This window comes from Typopeltis vanoorti, chromosome 12, assembly GCF_054136105.1.
Source record: "Typopeltis vanoorti isolate ZY-2024b chromosome 12, IOZ_Tvanoo_1.0, whole genome shotgun sequence".
In the NCBI taxonomy this organism is placed as follows: Eukaryota; Metazoa; Arthropoda; class Arachnida; order Uropygi; family Thelyphonidae; genus Typopeltis; species Typopeltis vanoorti.
In genome coordinates, this window is record NC_143560.1 from 46,138,485 (window position 1) to 46,159,019 (window position 20,535).

Sequence of the window (20,535 nt, forward strand, 5' to 3'; positions counted from 1 at the left end):
CACACACATTTGGATTTTGCATTTAAACTAATCGCATTATTTTGTGAAGTTTCTGTATTTTGATGCAACTGCTTTAAGAGAACTACCAAAATAACACCGTCGTCATTTTCGAAAAGGTTGTTTTCTGTCGTCCCTTCGGGCATTATCACTTCTGTGGGTTCTTCAAATTAATATAATAACCATTTTATTCATAATACTAAAAATGGGGTAATCTTCTTCTTCTTCTTCTTCTTCCTAACATGGAATTTAGGCCATGTGGCCTGTTCCGGTCTCATACCATCTCTTTCTTGGTCTTCCGATTCTTCTTTTTCCACTTTTTTTGTATCTGTATGATATTTTTGCTAGTCTGCTGTTGTCCATTCGATTTAAATGTTCTAGCCATTTTTGTTTATACTGTCTTATGTAGTAATTAATTGGTTTTATTTTCAGGGATTGTAAGATTTTTTCATTTGTTTTGTGGTCCCACTTGGTATATCCAGCTGTTTTTCTGAGGAACTTCATTTCTGCTGTTTGAATTCGTTTTTCATCTTTCCTTTTCATGGTCCATGTTTCGCTTCCGTATAGTAGAGTTGGTTTTGACAAGACATTGTATAGTCTGATTCTAGTGTGTTTTTGTACCAGGGATGGCTTAAATATATTATTTATTATGCCGTTTACTTTGACAAAGTTTGATATTTTAGTGTCTATGTCTTTTTCTTCTTCGTATGATAGATCACATCCCAAGTATCTGAAAGTATTTACTTGTTCTAGTATTTTATTATCTATCACTATTTTACTTCTTATTGGGTTTTCTCCTTTGAATGCCATTATTTTTGTTTTTTTTCCTTTGGATATTGTCATATTATATTGCTTTGAGATATCATTTAATGATTTTAATGATCTTTGTAAGTCATCTTCTGATGTAGCTAATACTATTTGATCATCTGCAAATAGTAGTGTATCTATCTTCATTTGTGGGGTCATTTGTATACCAAATGAATTATGCTGTTTCCAGATTGTTAATATTTCATTTATATATATATATATTGAAAAGCAGAGGTGAGAGGGTACATCGTTGTCGTACTCCTCTTGATATATCTTTCCATTCTGAGGTGTGTTCTAATTTAACTGCTATTTTATTTCCTGTATATATTTCTTGAATAGATTGTAAAAGTTGGTTTGGTATGTATAAATCGGTTAATATTTTAAATAATTTTTGTCTACTAATTTTGTCAAAGGCTTTTTCATAATCAATAAAGGCCACGTGTGTTTCTTTTTGAAATTCTCTTTTCTATTAATAATTTTAAAGTAAATAGGATCGGCCTTTTCGGAAACCATTTTGTTCTTCTAGTAATTAGTTTTCTACAATGCTGCTTAGTTTCTCTTTTAATATTCCTGCATATATTTTATATCCTGTATTCAGCAGGCTAATTCCCCTATAATTATTGCATTTGTCTTTATTTCCTTTTTTATAGATTGGGATAAACAGTGCTTTTTCCCAAGAGTTAGGAGTTTTTCCGGACATCCGAACCATATTAAAAAATTTCATAAGCCTTTCATTAAATTTTTCACCTGCATTTTTGTATAGTTCTATATTTATATTGTCTTCTCCTGGCGTTTTCCTATTTTTCATCTTCTTTATTATATTTTTCAGTTCTAACATTGTGATATTTTCTATTAGGTCATTCTTTGTCTTATAAAATTTTAATTCATTGTTCTCATCTGTCCAGAGATTTTGGAAATAGGTCACCCAATTTTCTAAATCTATTGTTTGTATTTTTATCTTTTCTTTTATTTCTTTATTCATGTATTTTATTACTTTATAGGTTGTGGCTTGTGACTTAAATAAATCCTTTTCTAGTTCTGTTACGAAATTGTTCCATCTTTCTCTATGTTTTTTCCTTACTTCTCGTTTTGCAATTGCACTATTTCTTTTATACTCTATTTCTGCTTCTATTGTTTTGGAATTTAGCCATTTCTGGTAACTGTCCTTTTTGGTTTTTATTATATTTTCTATTTCTTTGTTCCAGTCTCGTAGTCCTCTTTTTCTAATCCACTTGTGCTTTATTCCTAAGGTTTCTGTTGCTGCTTTTGTGAGAATTTGTTTCAAATTTTCCCATTCATCTTCTATGTCACTTGATTCATGTGTGGTTTCTGTTTTCAAGTTTCTGCATTTTTGATATTATAGTCTAACTTGAGGATCCTGTAATGAAGAAATTTTGTAGCTTGGTTGGTAAGCATTTTCAATTTTATGTGTTTTTAGCCACTTTGGTTTAAAGCGAATTTTTGCCGATACCATATAATGATCAGAGTTTAATTCAAAGCCTCAATATGCTCTTACGTCTAAAATTAACTCCGCTAATTTAAAATTTGTGATAACGTAGTCGATTACTGATTTGTATCCTCTGGCTGACCAAGTATATTTATGTATTTCTTTGTGTTTAAACATTTAATTCATTATTCTCATATTATTATATATGACAAAATCGCGCAATCTGCGACCATTTTGATTACATGTATCTTCGCCAAATTTACCTATGTTTGTTTCGTATTTTTTGTTTCCTATTCTGGCATTTAAGTCTCCTGCTAGCAGTAAATAGTCAGTTTTGTTTGTTTTATCTATGGCATTCTGTAATTCTTTATAAAATATATTACTGTCTTCTTCTTTTCCCTCTTCTGGTGCATATGCACCAATTATTGTTATGTGGCCTCTTAATGTCTTGAGTCTAATTTCTATTAGTCTTTCATTCAAATAGTTGTAATATACAATATTGTTCGTTAGGGATTTATGTACCATAATCATTATACCTGCTTTTGCTCTTTCTTCTTTTTTTTTATCCCACTGTAGATTTGTATATAGTTGTTTGTTTCTTTTGTACCTTTTTGTTTTTTCTTTGTTTCTGTTACTATACATATCTTTATGTTAGCTTGGTTTAGTTGTTTATCAAGTTCTTTTTCTTTATGTGCAATGCTTCTCACATTGGATGTTGCAATCTTCATTATGTGTTCCTTTTTCCAATTTCGTTTACCGTTTCCTGGGTTGTGGTCTTTTCCCTGACAGTCCGTCCGGTTTTTCTTTGCATGAAACTTGAAAGTATTTTGAATTTCCCCAGGGCAGGTTACTAACCTGTCGCTGGGTAAGTCCAGTGGTAGGGCTGCTACCTAACGCCTCTGGACAGGCAGATCTAACAACATTTACTCTGTTAGGATGTTAGGGTTATACCGCCCATACTCGGTCGCCAGTGCCTCGTTTGTACTTTTAGAACAGGATGGACCATGGGGAGGTAAGGTTCACATTTGAGTGGGAGAGGCTATGTATTGCACTTCACCACCCCTTCCACCCCCAAATGGAGTAATAAAAACGTTATTTTGAAAGTGATCATCCCAGTATCCAAATGGGAGAATAGTAGTATCGCTAATCAATTCATGCTTCGAATGGATAAAAAGTATTTATGACATAAAAAGTAATGCAGCTGAAGCCAGACATAATAGTTATTGGAGTTATCCTGTTTCTACAAGCATGTGAAACTATCGATTTCATCTTTTTAAATTTTAATTTCTCGGGTTTTATTTGGCTAGAATTAATAATAATAATAATAATAATATATATATATATATATATATATATATATATATATATATATATATATATATATATATATATATATATATATCAGCTAACGCCTTTTTATTCCCATATACGAGAGTAGGCGAGGCCATTTAGCCCTATCTAACTTTTGGAGACTGAGTGGGCAGTTCAATCTCCACTGGTACCAATCAGAGATAGATGGCCCAAGGCTATCACTAATTAAGCGGTACACAGTGAAGAGAGACGGCTCAAATGTGCCGCCATCTCGTGGTCCCTATCCCTAACACAATATATTTAATGTCTGAAATAATGTGGGTTCTACTGTCGATTTGCTTAGAAAATGTTCCTCCAGTCAGCAACTAGACTTGAACTCAAGTCTGACTTCAAGCGACCAAGCGCAGAGGACGCAAGCGCCACTTCCACTGAGCTACACAGGCCTCTAATAATAATAATAATAATAATAATAATAATAATAATAATAATAATTATTATTATTATTATTATTATTATTATTATTATTATTATTATTATTATTATTATTATTATTATTATTATTATTATTAGTGTCAGTAGAGTTTTCTGTTTATTTCCGTCGGACAGTAGAGTCCGACGGAAATAATACAACTTGTACGAAATGCAGTAGGATTCAACACTTAAAATGTGTGCCGGCTTTTCAGAAACAACCAGGCAACATAAATATAAATCCAATGCAACGCGCGAGGAATGGAAGTGTGTACTCTGTAGGAAGAACAAAGACGCACCTAAAGAGCCACCTACGACGCAGCCGATTATACCGGAGGCAAAATCAGATGACGAATTGAACAGACAAAAAAATGCAGGTGAGTCCTATTATTTTAACTCATTAAATGTACTAATAGAAAAGTCTAGAGACCATAAAAGCCAGCTTAGTAGATCTTGTGCAAGAACTCTTTAATAAACAGAACGAACAAATATAGAAATCTAGCGAATATGAAGATTTCGTAAAACATAATAATTTAGCAGTGATAGAAGTGTTGCAAACGGTAAAAGACATTAAAATGAGCATTAACGCACTAAATGACGGGCAACACAATTTGACGAAAGAGACATCTGAACTCCGTCAAGAACTTCATTCTCTAAAACTACAATACGAACGTTTAAATCAGCAACAACATAAAGAAGATCTTGTCATAAACGGTCTTCCTGAAACGGCACCTACAGAAAATCTCAGAGACGTGGTTTTAAAATTAGGCCATGCAATTGATATCCCCCTGCAGCTTAACGACATTCAGACCGTAAATCGGATTCCTAGGAAGAGCAAAAACCAAGGCTTGCCATGACCTGCACCAGTCATAATTCATCTTACGAGCAAGTCCACAAGAGACAATCTCATATAAGCCAGCAGGCAGAATAAAACAGTTGCCAAGGACTTGAACGCACAGCAAGACAATTCACCAATCTTCCTATCCGAATATTTAACACCATTCAACCAGAATCTGTTGTACCAAGCAAGGAAAGCAAAAATAGAAGAAAAAAAAATACCAATTTTTGTGGACCAGAAATGCCAAGATATTTATAATGAAGTCACAAACCTCAAAGCCGATACAAATTAAAAGCTCAGAAGACATAGAAAGGCTGCCCCAGTGAAAAAAAAAGCCTGGTTTTATATATATATATATATATAAAACCAGTGTCATCCTCAGATAAGCTAATTACAAAACTTCGGGGATGCAGTTGAGACATTACATCCCAGTAGTAGTATTTATCTAACATTATTTATTTAACACTCTGTAATGAATACTTGTAGTAAACAGAAAATGTGATAGTAATACTTCAGCTATATATTTGTAAATAATTTGTGATGAGAATAATAAACTTTGCCATTGTAAATTAAAAAAATAAAAAAATTATTATTTTTATATTTTATCATCTTTTAATTGCACATGTGTAAATACTGTAGTATAATCACTCTTTCTCAAACTTTGAAGAAAAAAAAGTAAACTGCATGTAATAGTATAACTGTGTATTATTATGTTATATATTATAATATTATATTATAAAATATTATATAACGTGTGTACCTCTGAACACTATAATTCTAAATTGTTACTGTGATTGTTATTTTAAAATATAGCAAAAAAAAAAACTATGTTATCATCATTGTTATTGAAATTTCATTATATGTAGCACTTGGTGCTGAACCTTGTAAAATAATATACTGAATGTTATTCAAGATGATAATTGTATATATGTAAATATTTGAGAGATTATGTGTCAAAGTTATATGTATAAACAGTTTAGAAAGTAATATAAAAAAAAATTTATTTTAATTTATTTTAAAATATAAAATATATTTAATTGTATATATTTTCTACATAAATAGAAAACTAGAATCGAATCAAACTCCGTTATGATTCGATTCTAGTTTTCTACTAGAGTAACATTTTCTAAGCTTTTTTTTTCAGTCGGTTCTGTCCAAGTTACTTGATCTATGACACAAGCAAGTGTTTTTTTTTTTCTCTTACAGGAAGCCAAGTTTCTCAAAGGGGAGATGATAGAGCATGATATTGTCACATTCAGCACTATTGCAGATAATAAAGTTTAGATCACAATATGGTTTATAGCAGCTGTCTGTCATACTCTAACCCTGAAGTCTTCAAAATAATCGATAGTTATAAACTCAGCTATCGACTATGTGTAAAAGTGGACATCTCAATGCTAAAGAGGTCTACTCCTTTTGTAGAATAAATAATTAAAAAAAAGATATTAGATGTATTTATTGGGCATCTCATTGGAATCACGCGGGCCTCATATGGAGGTGGAGGGTATTTCCTCCTGGAAACTCGTGTTTTTCATCTCTCAAAACAGGCTAACTAGTCCCATGAACACACACATCTACAGACATAGATACTTGATGTAAGGTAAGGAAGACAATGGAAAACCACCTTGTTCCATAATCATTATTCCCTAGTAAAACAGCATATTGCTATCCTACCAACCATAAGGTTAAGGAGAGAAGAAGATTGGAATTTCTGGATTCATAACGAGTAACTATGCTACATTGCACTAGGCTACACTATACAATCCACCAATTCTATTTCGTTTATTAAATATATGTTTATCACATGTGTTCTCTGACTGGTTTGTAAGTTGATTCGGAGAAGGACCACATACTTTAGTATGAGACTCGAGGTTACAATTTTTTGTTACCTTGAGTTTCATACTAGAGGTCTTACTTTTTTAACTTTTTTTTTATTAGCTCTAGTAGATCTTTCTGGCTGACAGCTTAATGCATCTCGTATCACTTTGTTAATTATATGCGATTGTTTTCTGCACCTGTACTGAAAATAGCTAGCATATGATGAAAAAAAAATTTTTTTTTTTTTTTCTTAATGTTGGGTATTCACGTAAATTGTTTAATCGCCTGTGGAGAGCGAGCGAGTGGATTTCTGGAGCTCTGTTCATGCTTGTATTCTTTTTTTTTTTTTAATTATTATTCTATTTGCTTGTACTGCATGTGCCGAAAGCGAAATAAATAATTAAATCTGGAATTATGGAATTTGCAACAGCAATTTACCCCCCAAGAAAAGTTCCTTATTCAGTTATTTAAATATTATTACTTCCATAAACTCTATAAAATGAATTAATCTGCACAATACAGAAATTTTTCGAAGCCCCTTTCTGCTGATTGGTGTTTAAATAATTTATCTTGGTAATTCTGGCTTGTTTTTTTAATTATTAATTAGGTGAAAATATATATATATATATACAGTAAAAACTCCGTTTTTACGTTCCCGCAATTTACGTTTACCTGCCATTTACGTCATTTTCCGTTGGTCCCGTCTTAAGGCCTATTCTTACGATATATTTTCCCGCCATTAACAACTTGATGTGGATGTTATTTCCCGTAATTTGCGTTTTTTTTCTTGGGTTTTACTGATTTTCGAATCGATTTATGAAGAAATCTGTGCATTTCTCTTCCCAGATGGTGTTGCTTTCAGCTGTAGTTTCGTTTCCGCCATCACGGTGACCTGCACGCTTGCAACAGTAATGTAGTGATGAGCGATACCGTGATTTTTCAATCACAGTAAGAATTGATGTTGCAGAATTTCTGCTACGTAATTTAGCGTGTGAAAGTTGCTTTCAAATTAGGTGGTGAATTATCCATGTTGGTAATATGGAGAAAAAAGACAGAAAATGTATTTCGGTAGAAGAAAAGACGGCAATTCTGCAACGTGTAGATTGGCATGCCGGAACACGTGTGCATTTAGCAAAAGATCTTGGACTCTTTGTCCACCACTTTGAACACGATAGTAAAAAACAGGTCAAGCATTGAACTCAATGCAAAGCAATCTGGCTCTATGCAAAAAAAAAAAAAAAGTAAAAACAATGAACAATTAAAGATTTTTTTAAATAGATAAATGTAAGTAATTGTAAATTCATTTATTTTCAGTAATTAAATTTTATAATCGAGTATGTAGACTCACATACTAGCAGTAAGTCATCTTTTAGCCTTTTTTAAATGTTTTTTTACATTTCCTGCTATTTACACTTTTTTCCATCAGTCCCCTGAAAAGTGTAAAAAAGAGGGTTTTACTGTATATGTAGAAAGTATTTTTACCTTGGGTAAAATTATGTTAAAGATACCAAGCAATTTTAAACTTGGTTTTACTCCATTTCCCAAGTAAGCAAACAGACAAAAAGTCAAGTTTTCGCCTGCAATTGATGCAAGTCTAACTGATCCTACAGGTAGTGCAAGACCAGGGCAACTCGTGGTAAAGGTGGGGCAAGCTCCGATCACTAATCTTAATATATGCAAAAAAAAAAAAAAAGTAAAAACAATGAACAATTAAAGATTTTTTTAAATAGATAAATGTAAGTAATTGTAAATTCATTTATTTTCAGTAATTAAATTTTATAATCGAGTATGTAGACTCACATACTAGCAGTAAGTCATCTTTTAGCCTTTTTTAAATGTTTTTTTACATTTCCTGCTATTTACACTTTTTTCCATCAGTCCCCTGAAAAGTGTAAAAAAGAGGGTTTTACTGTATATGTAGAAAGTATTTTTACCTTGGGTAAAATTATGTTAAAGATACCAAGCAATTTTAAACTTGGTTTTACTCCATTTCCCAAGTAAGCAAACAGACAAAAAGTCAAGTTTTCGCCTGCAATTGATGCAAGTCTAACTGATCCTACAGGTAGTGCAAGACCAGGGCAACTCGTGGTAAAGGTGGGGCAAGCTCCGATCACTAATCTTAATATTTACCCTTAATGCCAAAACACATCTCCAAGAAGGGGATGTATGATGTTTTGTATTAAAGGCAAGGGGCCACTACCCAGACCGATTTCAACCTTTATTGAGGCCTCATCAGTGGGAGCTAGGCTAGAATACCAAGATTTAGTAATACAGAGCTTATAAGTATTTTACCAAAACAAGTTACCATAAGGTGTTTTAACCTTATTAAACAAAAATCTCTGGAGGAGATATAAATGTAGAAAGTATTTTTACCTTGGGTAAAATTATGTTAAAGATACCAAGCAATTTTAAACTTGGTTTTACTCCATTGAAACCGGTCTGGGTAGTGGCCCCTTGCCTTTAATACAAAACATCATACATCCCCTTCTTGGAGATGTGTTTTGGCATTAAGGGTAAATATTAAGATTAGTGATCGGAGCTTGCCACACCTTTACCACGAGTTGCCCTGGTCTTGCACTACCTTTAGGATCAGTTAGACTTGCATCAATTGCAGGCGAAAACTTGACTTTTTGTCTGTTTGCTTACTTGGGAAATGGAGTAAAACCAAGTTTAAAATTGCTTGGTATCTTTAACATATATATATATATATATATATATCAAACAACAGTTATGCTTACTCAGCAGATATGACTCAAAATCAAATTTCACAGAGAAGAAATTTATCTTATTCAATAGCTTGACTAACTAGTTCAAACATTAACATAACTATCTATTCAGGGCACACAGAAGCACAAAATAAATACTTTTTTTTTTTTTTTTTTCAGTGTAATTCATGAAACTGCTCTTCAGCTTTACATAGGATGTCATTGTTTTACAATTTTATCATTTTGGAAAAAAAAACTAAATGGAGATGTAATGTAATGATATCTCAATAATAATAATATAATAATAAATTCTAAAAAAAAAAAAAAAAAAGAGCAAAGGATAAGAAACGTAAATTACCAGAATAGCTCTATGATCAATACGACAGACAAGAAATAGAAGTGTGTGTGTGTGTGTGTGTGTGTGTGTGTGTGTGTGTGTGTGTGTGTGTGCGTGTGTGCGTGCGTGCGTGCTCGCGCGCGTGCAGGGTGGTTAACCAAAATATTACATAACCACTTTAGATAACCAGAGCTGGTTTCAACACAACTTGCAGTAACAAAAATGGGGTGGAGGAAATGATCAGGTGTGATAGGTTATGCATGGATGGGAACAACACGAAATAAAGCAATATCAAAAGTAGAATCACAAGTGCAATAGGAGTTGAGAAGGTAAACAGCACATCGGCAACAAACAAATTGGAATATCAACGCGAGCATAATTTAGTCAAGCGTCTGTTAAGGAAAATCGGACAGGATTTTTTTTTTTTTTTTTTAATTTTAAGTTGCTTAGTATAAATATTTTTTAGAAGGTGAAGCAGAAAAAAGATAAGAACATAGAAAAGATAATAAAAGACACTTAAATTAACATTGACACACTCCAAAGCTATACAATTACAAAGTCATAATATTCGACTGTAAATTACAGTTATGAGCTTGAACTACAGTCCGAGTTAATGTTCTATTGTTGTGCACCTGTGCGTGTGTGGAATCACGCGATCTCCAGTATCTAATAATAGAGTTGAAAGAGTCAGCCAAATTATAGCTAAGATTATTATTCAAATGCAAAGGGTCTAAGGTGATTTCCCTTGACTCGACAATGCGGCGCTCTATTTCATCATGGCAGACGTGTAGGTTTGAAGTCAATGTCCAATTTATTTCATGTTGGTGGCCTTCGTTGTTCGTGTTTATTGAAAGCAGGACATGGCCCGACAGAGCAGTTGCTCTGGTTCTCTTATAAGCAATGTCTCTCTGATGCTCTTCGAGACGTAGTAAGATAGATTTCTTTGTCTGCCCATAGTAAGGCTTTCCGCATTCACAAGTGACCTTGTATACACCTGGGAATTGTAGAAGGTTGTGAGGTTGTTTATAGTTCTTGAAGCGTGATATTATTTTTGGCAGAGTCGAGAAGCACGTTTTTATGTTAAACTTCTTTAGAATTCTGCTCAGCTTTTTGGATAGTGTGCTGATATATGGCAAGACGATATGACCTTTGGAGTCGTCCTGTGTCTCTACGTTGTTACGTTGACGTCGGGATAATTGGTTGTTAATACTTTTTAGAGAGTAGCCATTGTTTTTAAAGGTCCATTTAAGATGTTGTAGTTCCTTTTTCAGTTCTTCTTCATCTGACAGTACAGATCTTGCACGATTCGCTAGAGTTGATATAATAATATTTAAGTGCACACCGTGCATTACATTATCAAAACTTAAACAAACAAAAGCTAATCAGAAAATTCAACTTTCTCAAGTCAAAACAAGAAAGATCTACCTTAAATAATTGTCATAGCGGTCTTAAGAATTTGGTGGTTAACAAATCGTCATACGTGCTAAGTCCCGATGAAGAGAAAATTCTCGAAAAAGGACTAAACTTTGTGTTAGCACCAAAATGCATCCCTAAAGAATTGCTTTTAACTAAGATGGAGAAGGCAGCTTCGCTACTTCCTACCGCAGACGCGAGTTTACTTCGAATCGAAACAATTCTTGCAATCAACGACGCAAAACCTCCTTCTGATAATATATCCCCTAGTGAGAGACTTGCAATTAAAAATCTACGGATTAACAAGGACATTGTCATCTTAAAGGCTGATAAGGGGAATGCAACTGTAGTTCTAGATAAAATAGACTACCGAGAAAAAATCTTAGCACTGTTAAATTCAGATAATTATTTGGAAATTGAGAGAGACCCAACAAGAGAAATACACAATAGAACAAATAATCTCCTACAAAAGACCACAGAAATTCCACGGAATACACGGCTCTCCATCCGCTCTTTACACCCACTCATTCCAAGGTTATATGGCCTCCCGAAGGTACACAAAGAAAACTATCCACTGAGACCTATAGTAGACAGCATTGACTCACCCACATACAGGTTATCCAAATATTTGGCGTCATCATTAAAAGCTTATGCGGGAAAATCTTCTTCTTATATTAAAAACTCAACAGATTTTGTCTCTAAAATAAAGGACCTAAAACTAAAATCTTCTGATATCATGGTGAGCTTTGATGTGGTAGCACTCTTTACGAACGTTCCGACACAGGACGTTCTCCATATTTTAAAAAACAAGATTTCAAATAAAATGTTCTCTCTGTTATCTCACTGTGTAAACTCTGGCTATTTTGAATTCGAAGGAAAACTATACAAACAGGTCAAAGGATTAGCTATGGGAAGCCCTCTCTCTCCTGTGTTAGCCAACATTTTTTTCGAGGACTTTGAAGAAAAGGCGATCTCCTCTTTTACTTTAAAACCAAAAATTTGGCTTCGATATGTGGACGATATGTTTCATATATGAAACGTACTATTAACTCGGGGTTGGGATATGTTCATTTTTTAAATTAACTGACTTAAACCCGAGAATTATAACACAATGACATTTATTTGAAAAAAAAAAAAAACGCAACATGTTTCGTCAAAAATGACTTCTTCAGGCGATAAGAACATAGAAAAGATAATAAAAGACACTTAAATTAACATTGACACACTCCAAAGCTATACAATTACAAAGTCATAATTTTTTTTTTTTTTTTTTTTCAAATAAATGTCATTGTGTTATAATTCTCGGGTTTAAGTCAGTTAATTTAAAAAATGAATATATATACAGTATATATATATATATATATATATATATATATATATATATATATATATATATATATATATATATATATATATATATATATATATATATATATATATATAAAGAATATTATAGAGTACTTTTCTTGCTTCCTTCTTTAAGAATGTCAAATAAATCTGAAGTGTGTTCGGTGGAGATTACGTTCAGTTGATTGAAGTAATGTGAGGGGGGAAGCATTTTGAGTAATTTAAGAAATGTGGAGAAGATTGAAGAAACGAAAACATTTCCTTTTGAAAAAAATAGGGAGGCGAATGTACAATGCCAGTTGCCAGTGTTTATGGTATGAAGAATACAACATTAATATGGAAAAGTGGAGAGGTTAGTTTTTTTTTTTTTTTAGCATGACAGTTCAAAGTTTGTCGTGCTAAAACACACACACACACTGGCCACTGAATTTGAAACCTTTATGCAGATATACGTAAACGTCACTTCGCAGCATATGTGCAAAATACTTGGTCACTTGCGTCACCACGTGTTCTCGCCAACTATGTAAGGATGATGCCGGTCAGTAATCGTCCACAGTTTTGATCACGATCACGGGAGAACACAGAGGATCTTTCGCAGTTCGATAAAAATTGGTGCCCGTCTGGCTGCAGCCACGATTTTGAAAACAGCAGAGCTGACTGATTTCTTAAAATGTGAGATATCCCGGGTTTTAATCAATGAAAAAATAATACACTTTGCTTGTCTAAGAGCCGTAACTATGGTCCTAAGACAGTCAGTCTGTCAGGAACGAAATCACCGTTAATTTAATGAAGGCTTTTTCCGACAAATATCTCACCGAACTGTGCGCAGTGAATTGAAGAGGATCCGTATTGGCAGCCGCATGACTATACCACTGATTTTTGTGGTAATTCAGTGGCGGATATGTGTGTGCGCGCGCGCGCGGCCGCGCGCGCGCGTGTGTGTGTGGGTGTGGGTGTGGGTGTGGGGGTGTGTGTGTGTGTGGGTGTGTGTGCGTGTGTGCGCACATGCATATATTGATATATATATCTTATATCACACACACAGAGAGAGAGAGAGAGAGAGAGAGAGATAAAATTTGTATATATATATATATATGTATATATATAGAAAGATTTTCATGAAAATACTTACCTTGCATAACGAAATTTTAACTTTTACTGGTAAAAAAAATCTTCCAGTTCTCGTGTGAATACAGCTTGACTACTTACTTAACACAAAACGTTCACTGTCTGTTTGTTCGGAGCTTTCTCATCCGCTAGTGATACTAGTCCAAAGAGAAATTTTCCCTCTTCCGTGTCATTGGCTTTTGGACAGGAACGTCATAAAATAAGTTGCGTGTGTTTATAGGATTTTCGGAATGTTTCCTTAATACTTTCCTCGTGCTTCCCATTATAGGTCAGTGTAGTCCTAGTTTTCAACCCTGATGACCTGGTAAGCGATATGTTCGTTTTTGATGTTGAGAAGTGCTAGATAAAGTTCTCTATTGAATAAGTCGCTATTCCATTGGTTGCCATCCATTTTTGTGTAGTGATGTTCAGTAGGTCGCTACTAATAAGCCTAAATTCATCAGTGGCGACCTATTAAACTAACAGTATCTGAACTATTATAACTGTTGACTCTTACCTTTTAATTATATTCCTTCTTTTAAATACTCTTTTCTCTATTTTCGTTAGAAGAATGATGAAAGCTCACCAAATCAATGATGAAGTGCTACCAATTCCTTTTTTATATCGTAAATCATGATTAGACTTGTAGTTTTCAATAAACGAAAATGTCGTGATCACAACAACTTTTGGGATCACATTTTGGATTTGAAACCCAACTTTCGTATAATGTTAAAAACGAGTATAGAAATTATTCGAATATCACGGAAAACAGTTCTGGTCTGGTTCCAGTTATTATTATCTTTTTATATTTCAAATTTAAAACCGAAATTTAAATGTGTTCAACACATTTTAAGAAAGATTCCGAATATTATGAAATCATCAAAATCTACCTATTAGCTTTGTTATACATGCACAAAAAAAAAAAAAAAAAAAAAAAAAAAAAAAAAACGAAGAGCGACCATAAGTACCTGAGAATATTATATAAAGGCCTAAATACATAATTTTCGCTCAGTAGGATGGAAGCAGGATCGTTTCTCCGACGAAAATTAAAAATTAAAAAAAAAAAAAGAAAGGAAAAAGCTCTGAATCGATTTGATTATATTTTTAATTTATAAATAATCAATAATAATCAACTAACGTCTATTTCCTTCAACATTTTATTTTTTTATATAAAACAATCATGTAAGTAATGATTTTATTATTTTATTTTTAACAAAATGTTTCAAATTGTACTGTTTCAAACCTGTCTCTTTATTCTTATATACTTTATGCGCTAAGGTCTAAATTACCAGTCCTGCAAAACAGGCAAACCGGTCAGAAGAAAGCATGGAATTAATACATAGATTTATATATACTGTACTGATATAAGATATAAGACTGGCTACTATTGTAGACATACAAATATCTTCCTTATTATTGATTTTTTTTCTCACTCTTTTTTAAATTAAATTAAATATTTATTTATTTTTTATTGATTTATTCATATTCTTATGGTATCTTCTTGAAATAATTCCACCTCAAATTTCTTTCTTTGGATTTCGTTGATTTTCTTTTTCATTTCATTTATATTTTATTAGAACCGAAATTTTCATATCAAATAAGTCGTGATATATCTACAGACCCTAGAACGTGAATATCCAATATTTCATTTTGTGTTGCTGTTCTATCTGTTATGATATATTCTCATAATAATCCAGGAAGTCTAAAGACTCATCGAGGGAGAGTGTGCCAACTGCATCGAACGATTCTAACCCTTCCAACTACTAACCGCGCTCAAACTTGCTTAACTTTTCGTGTAAGCCATTAGTAGCAGAGGCTCTTCCAATCGACTAACCTTTGCTGGTAATCTTCTCTGTTATTTATCCAAGTTATTTTTTTTTATTATTCCTGTATTAAAACAGGCATAATTTATAATTAAAATGAAAAGCCAAACGGCTAGTTTTCTGGCAATTTAATAGATATTAAAGGGATAAAAATCCTATGTTGTTATATAGCCAGTAAGTGAAACTCAAGATCGAGAACTACGATCTCTATGAGTTTCAATGCCGAAAAACTATCGGCGAAGGCAATTAATTCGAAGCAAAGGTGGAGCAAGATCCCTCACTCTTCTATCACTTTTTATCCCTTTAATAGGCATAATTTATTTTAAAGTCGTTATATGTACAAAATTGAAGTAATTTTATTCCATTCAGTTTCAGTTACTTCACTGAATCTTTGGCACACTTTTTTTGGTATTCTTGTATTTAAGTCTCCAGAAAATAATATTGTCAGTAGATGATACTTTTTTTTTTTTTCGTTTTTCATTTTCCTCAATCTTTTTTCATCCAACAGGATCTTCCACGTCCGAGTCATGCCTGTGAACATGGATGCGTTGTGATTGTAAGGAATGCATTTCATCGCCTGTTTTGAGACAACCACCCCACTTACTGGAGGACCGAAATGGCTTGAAAAAAGTTCCAGTTTGGTCTTTAGAATAGGACTATCAAATTACTAATACAGGGTTTTTTTTTTTATATATTTAGAAACTAACTTTCCAACCTCCATTCCCTAATATGTTTCTTTTTGGTCACATCATTGTAGGTTATGTTAGGTTACTGTTATGTTATTCACTTAAGAATCCCGTGGGTCAGAGGTTAGAGTTGCATATTTATTGCGTAATTTTGGAAGTGGGGATTTTTTGTTTGACAGTTTGTTACAAAGTCGGGAAAGTCCAAAACTCGAAATAATCTACAATTAATATATGTACCAGATTTTATCCGTTTCTCACACTCAGCGATGCCACCTGACCATTACAGAACGTTCTAAAAATGATTCAACAGAAAGCAACGTATAAGAATAATGCGTCACCAAAAATGGTTTATGCATTTGTGTCTGTCAGTTGACAGACACAAATGCATATGATGTTGTATTATTGTCTCACACGTGTGTGTTTGTTTGTGTGCGCGCGCGCGCATGGCAGATGCAGTGTGATATAGATCTTTAACTTTTCTAAATGCTAAAGCTGCTGTTTGTTAGGTTTACAAACACTGATAGTATTTCACCAGTTCATGCCAGTGCTGACTTAATTATCCATTTCTAATATTATCTATCAGAATACTATCAACGGGCAGCAAAAAAAAGTCAAATGCAGTTCGCCAGGATGATAGTTATAAATGAAAAATCGATATTTTTTTTTAGCTGATTTTCGATAGTTAAATAGACTTCATTCTTCTTTGCATGCATTTCTGTATCTATAAACCTTCGCACACCTTGTATACTTAAATTCTCAACAGCCGCATTATTTGTTTTTAATAAGTTAGAGCAGTTTAGAGTACCAGATCAGTAAATTATCCAACTACAATATGAACCAGCATATACACTCCTTTTCCACACTTTAGGTATCTGTGTACTTACTCAGCATAATAATAATATGTAGTATTAATCGTCGGTATAATAGTATTAATCAACATAATAATCATCAGTATTTCACCGATTGGTGTACGTAATTAATATTTATACACAATACAACTCATAACAAAGTAAATAAACTTATTTGAATGTCGAAACGACAAAGCTTTTTCATCTCGCAGCTGATGAATAACAGTGGAGAAAATTTGTCTTACACTTGATCTGTTTACATTATTCACTTTCAGTCGGAAATCATTTATTATTTTATTATTAATACTTCTCATCTGTCAGATGATGGGTTGGGTCCCTTATGTTATTATTATTATTATTATTCCTGACACCTCCAAGGAGTCCGAAGACTCATCGCGGGAGGATACCCACAATTGTCTCAACCATTACATCGAACCTCTACTACGAATCGTCTCCATCAACGCCATCTACCGCCCACCTCTACCACCACCACAACTGCTATTCTATGTCTGTAAATTGCGTGTGTTCTGAAGGGCCGATTTGTCTGTATGCGGGATGAAAAACCCTAGTTTCCAGGGGAAAAAACCCTGCTACCTCCGTATGAGATCGGCTAACTCACCTTCGATTGAAAATCGTCCAGATAAAGATTCTTCCAATTGCGCTACGGAGGCGCTTATGTGCAAATCTTTGCCGTCTAGTTCTGTCCCTGGTCATTTTTGTCATCTTTCTCTGAAGCTCGATAATTATGACCTTTCCTTCAAAGACTGAGCCAAGTTCTCATTTTGTTTTGTTTATTTATTTAGTCTTATTTATTTTTTTCTTAAGCATTTCATTTCGAATGCTCTGATTTTCTGTATTTCTTTCTGATTGAGTGTCCAAGCCTCGGCTCCATACGTTGCCGTAAATATAATAATGGTTTTATAGAGTTTTAGTTTCAGGCTTCTTGAAATCCTGCTATTTTTCCATATTTTGTTTAATTTACTCATATTAGACCATTTTTTTTTTAAATTAAAGTTTGTATTTTAATGTTGCTGTGTTGCCGAGGTTGGGAGTAATGAAACTACCAGATTGTAAATTGTTTTACTTGTTCAAGTATGTGATTTCCTAAGTTTATTGAAGTTAAATATTTTATTGTTTTTTTTTCTAATTATTTAATGTGGTTGATAATTTATTTGTAGACCTGGATCTTCAGCTATGAATTTGCATATTTCTTTGAGATAGATAATAAATAAATTTGGTGAAAGGGCAACTTGCATGACTCCTTTTTCTACTTTGAATTTGTCTGTTTTTATTTTATTAAATTTGACAGTTGCTTTGGTATCTTTATAATAATTCATAATAAAGTTTTGTAGTTCTGGATCTAACGTCATAGATTTTAAGATATTTATCATTTAGTTCCTGTTAAAGGAATCGAATGGGTGTTTGAAGTCAATAAAACTGCAATATATAGGTAAATTGTACGCCCAATACTTTTCTGCTAGGCTATTAACTGTAAAAATATGGTCAGTGGTTACGGTGACCATACGTCCTTTATTTAAGAGGACAGTCTTTTATTATTATTATTATTATTATTATTATTATCATCAACACTCGACCTCCATGGAGTCAGAGACTCATCGTGGGAATTGAATATTGAATATTGGCGCGCAGCACACGGCCCATAGAAACATGAAACTGTCATTATTTAAATTAAGGGGATATTAAATCCCACATTGTTTTAAAACCGAATAAGAAACTCAATGATTGGAATCAGAGAGTTTCATACCGAATATAGTAAACTATAAAAGTATCGGCGGTTACTAGCGTGAGCTAATGCAAGTAGTCCCAGTACGTAGTACAATCTCGGGCAACTCGCAGCAAAGGTGGTAAAGTTCTGATCACTATTCCTGGTATTTTCCATAATGCAAAAACACATTTCCTAGGAAATGTATGCTGTTATTACATTATGGTGGGAGGTCACTACCCAGACCGGTTTCAGCCTTTATGAATAAGTAAAGCCGTCTCTAAAAATTCGGACGATCCCTAGGCCACTCAATTGTGGGCGAAAGACCGTCCATCTCAGCGTTGGCTCCACTCAGTGAGGGCCTTCCACCCACCACCACCGAGCAGAACCGCTCATATTCCGAAGAAAAGCATTCACCGACTGTCATTTCATCGGGCAGTGCCAGAAAACACTTTCCCCGGAGACTCAAATTGCTCCCTTAAGGCAAAAACCGTAAGACAGCGAACTCATATTAGCAATCTCATCGGTTTCAGCCTTATGAATAAAAAAAGCCGTCTCTAAAAATTCGGACGATCTCTAGGCCACTCAACTGTGGGCGAAAGACCGTCCATCTCAGCGTTGGCTCCACTCAGTGATGGCCTTCCACTCTCCACCACCACCACCGAGCAGAACCGCTCATATTCTGAAGAAAAGCATTCACTGACAAAGCCCCTCACCGGGCCGTGCCGGAAAACACTTTCCCCAGAGACGCAATTTGCTCCCTTAAGGCAAAAACCTTAAGAAAGGGAACTCATATTAGCCCCCACCAGTTTCAGCCTTTATTGAGGCTTCATCAGTGAGTAGCTAGACTAAATTAATACCAAAGGGTATAGCGAAAAGAACTTATATACTCTGCTATACGAGTTGTCAAAAAGGTGCACCCATTAAGTTACTTAAATATAAAGAGCCAATAGGCTTCATTTCGGCGATATAGACATTATTTAAATTAAGGGGATATTAAATCCCACATTGTTTTAAAACCGAATAAGAAACTCAAAGATTGGAATCAGAGAGTTTCATGCCGAATATAGTAAGCTATAAAAGTATCGGCGATTACTAGCGTGGGCTAATGCAAGTAGTCCTAGTACGCAGTACAAACTCGGGCAACTCGCAGCAAAGGTTCCAATTCTTTCCAAACTCAAAGATTCCAATCTTTGAGTTTCTTATTTGGTTTTAAAACAATGTGGGATTTAATATCCCCTTAATTTAAATAATATATATATCGCCGAAGTGAAGCCTATTGGCTCGTTATATTTAAGTAACTTTATGAAACTGTCATTTCACCGGCACTCGCTAGAGGCGCGGCATGCACATCAACGATTCGTTGATGTCCATGTGTACATATTGTACTTGACTATGTGCGCAGTGTAGAATCTGTGGTAGGAGTGAGTTGAAGTCTTGAAGTTTTGTTTATGTCTCCCTGGATCTAATGTTCCCACTGAATGAATATTTTCATTAGTGAACAGTATGTGGGCCAGTGGAAAAAACCAATTAAAAATCAAAACATTGAAAGCATGCATTTATACCAAATGCAACTTTGACATGACTTAGTGCAGCTTTGAAATTTATAAAACTTTGTATACAGTTTTATCAATTTTTAAAACACAAACCTGATTTATTTTAAAAAGTTCATTCTTGTGAAAAGTATCAAAATTAATTATTTTAAAGTAATAATATGATTGTTTAAAATGCTATGTATATGCTTATATTTTATAATAAATGTTATAAAGCTTTTTAGTTTAGTGAAATAAATAAACGCAACCGGCTTTTTTTATTATTATTATGAAACAATTTCCGATTTGTCCTTTATTTTCTCCAAAC